This window comes from Malania oleifera, chromosome 4 (assembly GCF_029873635.1).
Source record: "Malania oleifera isolate guangnan ecotype guangnan chromosome 4, ASM2987363v1, whole genome shotgun sequence".
Lineage (NCBI taxonomy): Eukaryota > Viridiplantae > Streptophyta > Magnoliopsida > Santalales > Ximeniaceae > Malania > Malania oleifera.
This window is the reverse complement of record NC_080420.1, coordinates 76,164,511-76,174,091: the sequence shown is the minus strand read 5'-3', so window position 1 is coordinate 76,174,091 and position 9,581 is coordinate 76,164,511. Positions and strand designations below refer to the sequence as shown.

The 9,581-nt window shown below is 37.6% G+C and overlaps 1 long non-coding RNA gene across 3 annotated transcripts; it reads left to right on the top strand.

The window, feature by feature from the left end:
- Window positions 1-487: 487 nt before the first annotated feature.
- On the top strand, window positions 488-2,288 carry LOC131154560 (uncharacterized). 3 transcript variants are annotated; one of them, XR_009136513.1, is made up of 4 exons: window positions 514-1,041; window positions 1,270-1,363; window positions 1,468-1,684; window positions 1,869-2,288. It is a non-coding gene; the product is annotated as an uncharacterized LOC131154560 (long non-coding RNA). The 3 variants fall into 3 exon arrangements; XR_009136514.1 differs by lacking the exon at window positions 1,468-1,684 and having other exon boundaries at window positions 488-1,041; XR_009136515.1 differs by having other exon boundaries at window positions 488-1,041; window positions 1,468-1,875.
- The last annotated feature ends 7,293 nt before the right edge of the window (window positions 2,289-9,581 follow it).

The window sequence follows — 9,581 nt, the reverse complement described above, 5'->3', positions numbered from 1 at the left end:
CTCTCTAACGACGTCTAATCCTAGAACAATTACTAAAATTACAGTGATAGTATCACCATCTTAACACTCCAACATACTTTCAAGAAACTCATATTATTACCCCTAGGGTGTGGTTCAGGTGATAGTACGGATTATGCGAGTGCCTTTCACGAGATCATGTGTTCAAATTCTTTCGAGTTCGTTTCCGTCTCTGGATTTCTGAATTTATCCTCCCTTTTGAGTTGTGGGGTCAATTTCAAGGAGCGTAGGATTAGTCACATGGACCGTAAAACAGACATGTGAATATCCGATGCGTAATCCAAAAAAAGAGAAACTCATATTATTGCTCTAAAACGGATTGACCTCATAACCCAAAATTTGGTGAAAACATGATAATGATGACGATGACCTTTAAAATTTAGGAAAAGAAAAATATTGAAACACACAATATTTTTGAGATTTTTGAAAATAATTTTTGATAAAAGAAAATTCTGATAATAAAATTCTTATTGGCGAGGGCCAAAAGCCCGCCCATTTCTTTCCCGCAGACAGCCCCCAAAATCCCTAGTCTCTCTTTGCCGTTTCGTCCATCGAAGGTCTTCAAATCGAATGGCCGGCGAGACGATGCCTTCTGCCCTTTCTTCTTCAGATGGAGTGACCGTCGATGAAGTGCTGTAGCCTCTCTCTACCGTTTCTTCCATTGAAGGTTGTCGAATAGAGTGGCCGGCGAGACGACCATTCTGCCCTTTCTTCTTCAGATGAAATGCTCGGATGAACTCAATATACTTCAGATTGAGTCCAGATTCAAGACTTCAGGCTTCTGCATCAACAAATCCTTGATTCGAGTTGCCTCAACCAATCTCTAATTCGAGGTTCAATACCCCTGCCTCAACAATCTTCGTGTTCTCCTCCAATCCGACGACTCGAGGGTACTTCCGCTGGTTGTACAGTTTTTGCTTCAGATTTGAGTTCTCAAGGATTGAAATCTCTGATTCAAACACTTCTGCTACTGCCTCCACAGAACGCTGTAGGTTTGAGCTTCAGTTTTGAGCTCTCCTGCAGGTTTTCCTTTGATTTCATTTTCTCTTCTTGTCTATTGATTGTTCAGTGTGTCTTCTTCTATTCCAGGATGGGAATTTTTGGGAGTCAGTGATATACAGCTTAATTGCTGGAGAGAAAGAGAAAAATATATGGATGTTACAGGACGCATACATGAGTGTTTTTTTGTACACTGATAGCATTGTTTGTTCACATGTGTGTTCTAACTCAAGTTAAATTTCTTTCATGCAGATAGAATCTGTGCCCCCTGCCAGCATGTCCTCCCAGCGCCCTCTGTACTGGAGAAGATGGAAGTAGCAGTTTTATTTACAGAGAGGAGAAAGAGGTGAGATTCACAACTACTAGCTAATTAATCATAAGACAGAACCATTGCTCAACATGCACATGAAATGGTATTTAACAATTTTGGCTGAATATCATAATGAACAGCTTCAGTTGAAGCAAAACCAAACCCGAGATCTTCATCCTTGTGCCAAAATAATGTATGCTGATTACTACAATGCTGCAATGCTCTTTTTCGCTCCCCAAACCAATTTGGTACTTCGCCCTCTGAATCTTCTGTACACATCATGCTTTAGTGGCAAGACAACTAATATACTTAGCTTGAGCTTGAACTTTCTGCCAACTTGACATGATTGCTCATCAGGTCAGAACTTATCACAGCTATACATTGAGGGCTGAAATTGGTCTATATCACTCTACGCTTAATGAATATGGTGTTTTGCTGCCCCATTGTGTAGCGCAACTGATATAAGAAGATAAAACTGCATATAATGTCAAAAGACATACAATAATAAAAGATATGGCATTACTATTTATCATCATTGCAGGATTCAAGAGAGGAGCTCTTAGAGCATGCTGCGGAGGGGAGGGCCCTTACCATTACAGTACATTGGTAAAATGTGGCTCTCCGCTTGCAAGTGTTTGTGACAATCCTTTCCTTTATGTTAGCTGGGATCATTTGCATTTGACAGAATCTGCATATAGATGGATTTCCAGTGGCTTATAAAAAGCCCCATACACCGTTCCTCACATTGATCCCTCGTAATTCTGTGGTCTGAATGCTGGCTATTTGGAATTTCAGATTAATGACTGCTGAGAGATTACAACATGTTTTATTTGCTTTGCTTTGCTTTTCTGTGCATTGCTTGTTATGATTTTGTGCATGGGCTTTGCTTAGTAATAAAATATACACCAAACTAGAATCTTTATATATAAATAATTCCTCAGCAACCAACCTTTTGTGCAAATCTATGTATGAGTAAATTGGTTTCTTATAAATAAAACATCCTATTGTGTTTCAGATGTGAGTCCTCCATGTGTCACGATAATTAAAATGGCATGTGAGGAATGAATTGCCTCATTCTTGTGTCTCTGTGTGTTTATGTGTGTGTGTGTGTGTGTGAGAGAGAGAGAGAGAGAGAGTCTGTGCAATTAATACAAATATCAGAAGGTGTTTAGTCTTTTTATTTTGGCTGAGCAGCCAATTGGCTAAATAGAGTTAAACTCCTTTGTTTTGGTTGAGCAGCCCTTTAGTTGAGTAGAGTTTAACTTGTACCTCATGATAGAGCTCATCAATTGGGATATTTTATAAGCAGAGCTCATATCTTCATGCCTTATAAGAAAAGCTCATTATTTGGCTATTTTATGAACAAAGCTCACATCTCCTTGCCTCATAAGTAGGGTTCATCAAATAGGCTTGGGGCCTTAACCAAAGCTCATCAATTGAGCCATTGTGTGAGTAGAGCTCACATCTTCTTGTCTTATGAATAGAGCTCGCCAATTGAGCTTTTGGGCCTCATCAACATATTTCATTAGTTAGGCCATTTAGTGAGCAAAGCTTACGTCTTCTTTGACTCATGAGTAAAGCTCATCAAATAGGTTTCAGACCTCATGAGCAAAGTTTATCAAATGAACCATTTTGTGATCAAAGCTCACATTTTCTTACCTTATGAGCAGAGCTCATTAATTGGGCTTTTGTGCTTTATAAGTATAACTCATTAGATGGGTTATTTAGCAAGAAAAGCTTACATCTTCTTGCCTCAAAAGCTAAACTCATCAAATTGGCTTCGAGCCTTGTGAGCAAAGCTTAATCAGATGGGTTATTTTACCAAAGATATCTTGTCTTTTCTAGGTGTATTTTTCAAATCTTTTGCGCTTCCCAAGATTCCTTGCAGATTGTGTAAGTATTTCTCCGGAGATTTTATTCGCTTTTCTATACTTCCATCTTTTCTAATAAAGGACTCCTCCCTTGGATTCTTCACACTTGGGAGAAGACCAAACTTGAAGGTATGTTCTCTTTCCTCTCTTCTTTTACTTTGAATTTTCTTTGAATTCCTTTTTGAATGTTTGAACATGTTTGATATATTACTCTTGAATACTTGAATATTTTTGGGAAATTCTTCAAATGTTCTTCAAATCTTTAATGTTCTTCGAATATTCTTCGAGTATCCTGTTTCAGTATTCATTTTAACTCCATCCATGAACTCAAGTTGTTTTTTTAGTGTATGCCTATACCCTTATGGACCCTAGTGAGTCTCACTCTTCTTTGTTAGTGAGTGGTAGACACCAAGTCTTCTCCAACACAAAAGTATTTGAACTTTATTTGGGTTTTTTTTTTTACCGTGTTCTTGTTTTTCTCTACTTTCATTTGTCTTCTAGTGAAAAAATATGCCCCCTAGTTAGGTCTAAACGAGATATGCCTCTATGCATACTACTTTGGGGCAAGACTTCGATTGCCCTTTCATCCCTTCATATCTTATACACTATGATTTTACAGCCTTTCTCTTGGTCAACTTGCCCCAAACGTTTACCTTGCTTTGATTTTCCCCAACTTCGTTTAGGTTTATGTTATGTATATACTTTTTCTTCTTTTCTTTATTGACTTTGACCTTTGGATGCTAGTATACATTGGAGTGAGTTGGAGGAACTTGCTCAAGGAAGAAAAAAAAAAGAAAAAGGGAGGCTCTTCAAAAAGAAAAAGAAAAAAAAAAGGTTCTCTTATTGCATTTGCCTAAGTTCTTGCACCGGAGGATCTTCCACACAAGAGGTAGTATCAACTACAACTTCAATCTTGCTTGTTGAAGAAGGAACAATCCTCTGGTCTCCACTAAAGTCTTTAGTTGTTCTATCTTCCCTAAGAGTCTAGGATCCATTATCCACCATGAAGCCTACCGAGTGTGCCCATTCTTTTATCTTTTCTTTTTTTTGTATATTTCTTGGTATATTTTTACTTAATTCTTCTCATTTGCAACTTGTGGCTATAACTCTAGAAGACGAGATTAGTGAAACGCACTGAGTGATGTTGGAATCCAAGGAGCAAGTCATTGATTTACAAAGCAGGTGGTGATAGATGTTGCCCATATAAAAGCATTGGAAGAAAATTCTTAAATAAAAAAGACCAAGATCCCTATTGTGGTTCATTGTACTCTCAAGAAGTATAAGGGGACCCGAAAATACAAGAAGGCCTTGAACAAGCTTATGCTCAAGCCTTTGTGCAGAGGCTTTTAGAGGTGTCAAAAGCAGTTTAAGACTAAGTTTCATGACATTGATGTGAGTGACATTAGTTCTACTTAATATGGTCATTCTGAGAAGGAGGATGATGTGGGTAAAAAGAATGACGAAGAAGATTCTGATGATCAGTAGACTGCTGTTGTAATAATAATAATATTTGGAACTATGTTCTTTATTAATGAATTCACTTTGCCTTTAACTATGAATCAAAATTGTGAATTCTATTACAATCTCAAGTGATATATTTTCAATGACTTTGAGTTCCAAGTTTTCTACGATTATCAACCTTCCATCTCTCACGATTTGTACATTTTAAGCTTTATTTCTATTGTCACCTTATATGTTCCCTTCCAATTGGGTTTCATATTATTGGACCCTAGATATCCTAGATTTAGCCTAACTCTCCTCAAGACTAGGTCGCCTAGTTAAAAAACTCGAGTCTTTACATGTGAGTTATAGTATCTAGTTACCTTTTGCTGATGTGCCACTATTATGATATTGAGCCAGTCACACTATTCTTCTACCAAATCTAACTTTATCTTTTTCATTATTTTCTTCTACATCAAAATGTTGTCTTCTCCATGTAAGGACTCCAATTTCATCTTGAATTATTGCCTCTATTTCAAAGGCTAGCAAGAATGGAGTTTCAATTATAGATGCCCTACAGGTTGTATGATATGCCAAGGTATTGCGGAAAATTCTTCCACTTATCTTCCTTGTGCAGAGTCGAGTCATATCTTGATCTTGTATAGTATCGTTAGGATCATGTTTTCTACCTATCCATTACTTTGGAGGACACTAAATCATAACAAAGGTTTATACCCAACTCAAAACAGAACACTTTGAAACGATCATTGTTAAACTTCTTACCATGGTCATCCACCACCATTTGAGAATTCCATACTAACACACAATTGAGGACTAAAAAAATATGGTCGTATTCCATTTTGTAATATTCAAAGACTCTGCCTTCATCCAATTTATAAAGTAATCAATTGCAATGATGATGAACCTTCATTGCCTTACTACTTCTGGTAAAGGCCTAAGATGTCAATCCCCCATTATGCAAACGAACAAGGGCTTACTATTGTCATGAAACCATTAGCTGGAAAATGGGGTACGTTTGCACATTTTTGGTATCTATCACATCACTTCACTAGATCTTGATCTACAATACAATCACACATCCATTATTACATACCTAGCAACTTTCCCTTTGAGCTTCAATGACTCTTTTCTATCCTCGAGTAGCTGTCTATCCATAAGGTAACCTGTTGTATTTGAAAATCCCTAATTGATAATTAGGGTTTTAATATATGATTGGAGTCAACTCTCTAATTAAAGATTTGAAAATCCCTGATTGTCAATCAGGGTTTTAATATCTGATTGGGGTCAACCCTCTATTGAAGATTTGAAAATTCCTAGTTGACAATCAGGGTTTTAATATCTTGTTGGAGTCAACTTTCTAATTGAAGATTTGAAAATCCTAATTGACAATCAGGGTTTTGATTACATTCCATCTCAATAGGGACCTTAAATGGAACATAAGGCCTTTAATACATCATCCCTGCCTACACTAATCTTCAACCGAGTGATGATACTATTGTATTTCCCTTTTCATACATCCAGTAGTATTTTGTAAAAGAACTTACTTGAAAGAAAAACAAAAAAACAAAAAAACCAAAAATAAACATAAGAAAGCAAAACAAGTCTGTCAAAAATGATAACTCATCAAGCAATCCAAGTCATGACATTGAATCCAAACCATTCAAAACCTTAAAACATAGTGATTCAAGCAAACTATAAAGGGTCAATGGAGAATTTAGAATGAACTTTTAAAAAGGTTATAGCAAATATATAGTGCTAAGCATGCAAAACAAATGATAGCTTAAGAAAAATTTCAAGCTAACAAGAACCTTTTAGCATCTTATCCTTCTATGAAATTATTTCATAGGAAACCCTTGCAGCCCACCTACACCTGCAACCCATTCACCATTCTAATATGAAGCTCTTGCTGCCATAGCCACCAAGAAACCCTAGTTTTTTATCACTATAGTTGCACACTTAAGCCATTCTCACTCCCTCACACAGTAAGGAAACCCTAGTCGCCATCCTCCTATGCTTCATCACATTGCTTGCTACCCTAGACAAACTCAACTCGTAATTTCTTCTGTTGTTGCAACAATTATTACGGTGACAACAACTCATATCTCCCTTAGTTGAACCCCTAAACACCTTTTAACCTAGCCAACACAGTTAGGGTTTCCTTACAAACCCTAGCTACCTCTCTTCTCTCCTTCCCTTAGCTTTAACTTGTTGCCTACCTAATTAATTCCAAATATAATAGCCATGATCTATAGCTGCTGCGACTACTATTGTCTTGCACAACTACATTCCCTTCTCTTTTCACTCACACAGTCACTTCTAAGGTTTCTTTAGAAATCCTAACAACCCATTATAACCTCCCCTTAGATCTTTTCTACCTTTTGTCAGTTTTGTACATGCCTAACTACCCGATTGTTGCAACTACAATTTGCAGCTACTACCATTGCTGCTAACCCTTTGCTATCTTCACCACAAAATCCATCAATTTCTTGCCATTAAGCCCACGACTAAGGTTTTCTTGGAAACTTTGGCAGCCTTACATCTTCTGCAGCACCTCTACAATCAATTTGTTGTGAACAAGACCCCTCCAAACCATTAACAACAGCTACAAACCAATAGCTACTATGTTTAGTTTGTTGTCTAAGCTGTTTCTCATGGTGTTGTCATGGAACCAAGGCCAAAACCTAGGCCTATTGCTGCTTTAAATGCTTCAAATTTGATACCCCCCTCCACCCCCCAAAAGATAACTTATCAAAATTTGTATAAAAAAACTAAGCAATGAATCTAAAATGATAAATTGAGGGACATATCGATCTTATGTAATCCTATTATAATAAAAACCTAAAGAATAACTCTTTAGCTCTAACCCCTTCCGATCTTCTGCTTTGTGCCTTTTGTATGCTTTTTCTTAAGTTGGTTATGTAAGCTCCTAGTGTTAGCCATATGTTCTTTTGTTCTTCTCTCCCCTTTGTTTTACGTGAACCCTCCCCTTCTCTCACCGATGTTGTGCAAATCCTATCGTAATAAAAACACAGAATAACTCTTTAGCTCTAATCCCTTTTGATCTTTCGCTTTGTGCCTCTCGTATGCTTTCTCCTCCCTTTTTCCTTGTGTCCTTGTATGTTTTATCTTGAGTTTGTCATGTATGCTCCTAGTGTTAGCCATATGTTCTTTTGTTCTTCTCTCCCTTGTGTTTTAAAGAATTCCTTTAACCCTTTTGACATGAGCCTCCCCTTTCTCCCTAGCTCCCCTCCTATTTATAGGCAAGAGGGAGCTAGGGCTCCTCTTAGAAATTTACTAATGCCTAGAGCGTCCATGAGGGCAAGGGTAATTACTCCTTTGCCCCTCAAGGCCTAATAAGAGTATTTAGGGCCCTTTGGGGGTCCAACAAAGCCTATTTAATCTATAAAAACCCCTCCTATGACTATCATTGAGGCCTAAAGAAGCTCTATGAGGCCTTGGGAGACTCTAAAAGACACAATATTGCAATAAAATTTCCCTAAAGGGGCTTAAACCTCCTCTAAGCTCTTCGATAGCTGCCCCTCTTTGACTAATATCTTTGTATAAAGACATTAGAGAAAGAAAGAGGTGCCCCATTTTGACCTAACAACCAAAGCCAAGGAAAAACCACAAGCAAGCAAAGGTATGTCACTCATGAAGACTGACAACCTACCTCAAATGAAATAGTCCTCAAGGGTTTGGTGACCTTGAACTGAATTGTCCTCAAGGGTTTGACAACCTCAAGCTAACTCATCCTCAAAGGTTTGGTAACCTTGAATTAATTTGCTCTCAAGGGTTTGGTGACCTCAAACTGACTTGTCCATAAGGGCGTGACAACCTCAAACTAACTTGTACTCTCAAGGGTTTGGTAACCTTGAATTGGTTTGCTCTCAAGGGTTTAGCAATCTCAAAATGATTTGTCCTCAAGAGTTTGACAACCTTGAACTGACTCGTCCTTAAGGGTTTGGTGACCTTGAATTGGTTTGCTCTCAAGGGTTTGGTGACCTCGAACTAACTTGTCCTCAAGAGTTTAACAACCTTAAACTGACTCATCCTCAAGGGTTTGGTGACCTTGAATTGATTTTCTCTCAAGGGTTTGGTGACCTTGAATTGGTTTGCTCTCAAGGGTTTGGTAACCTCAAATTGACTTGTCCTCAAGAGTTTGACAACCTTGAATTGACTCGCCCTTAAGGGTTTGATGACTTTGAATTGGTTTGCTCTTAATTATTTGGTGACCTTGAACTGACTTGTCCTCGAGGGTTTGACAACCTAGAACTGACTCGTCCTCAAGGGTTTGGTGACCTTGAATTGACTTGTCCTCAAGGGTGCGACAACCTCAAACTGACTCATCCCTTGAATTGGTTTAAAACAAGAGGTAATGTACCATGCAAGGGATTAAATAGAATAAAGGTTAAAAGAAAAAATATACAATGCATTCCCAAAAGATTCATTAGCCAATAAACCTCATCATTACCCATGAATCACTAATACCTTTAGTTGTGCCAAACTGTGAGGGCTCAGTAAAAACTCGTGATTGAACATGTAAGGACTTGCTTTCCTATTGGTGTTTCTTCTGTATTTTAGAAAATCTTTGAAACCTTTGAGACTATATGGCCATTGTTTAAATCAAAGCCCCAAATCAATTACCCGCCCCCCCCCCCCCCCCACCTAATTAGACTAGTAGGTGAGTGACAAATGTGAACTTGGGTTTAGCTAAAATCATAATTTTGTTCTTTTCTTTTCAAAATAGAATGAGCCAATATATAATTATGAGCATTGATTCAAAAAGAGTGTAGATAAGCGAGAATTATTTACACATGCAAACAAAGTATATACTCACAAGGATTTTTATGTTTCAAATGCTATCAAAATGAAATAGACTCCAGAAAAATTTCTTCATTTTTAGCAAATTCCTCATTGTTCTT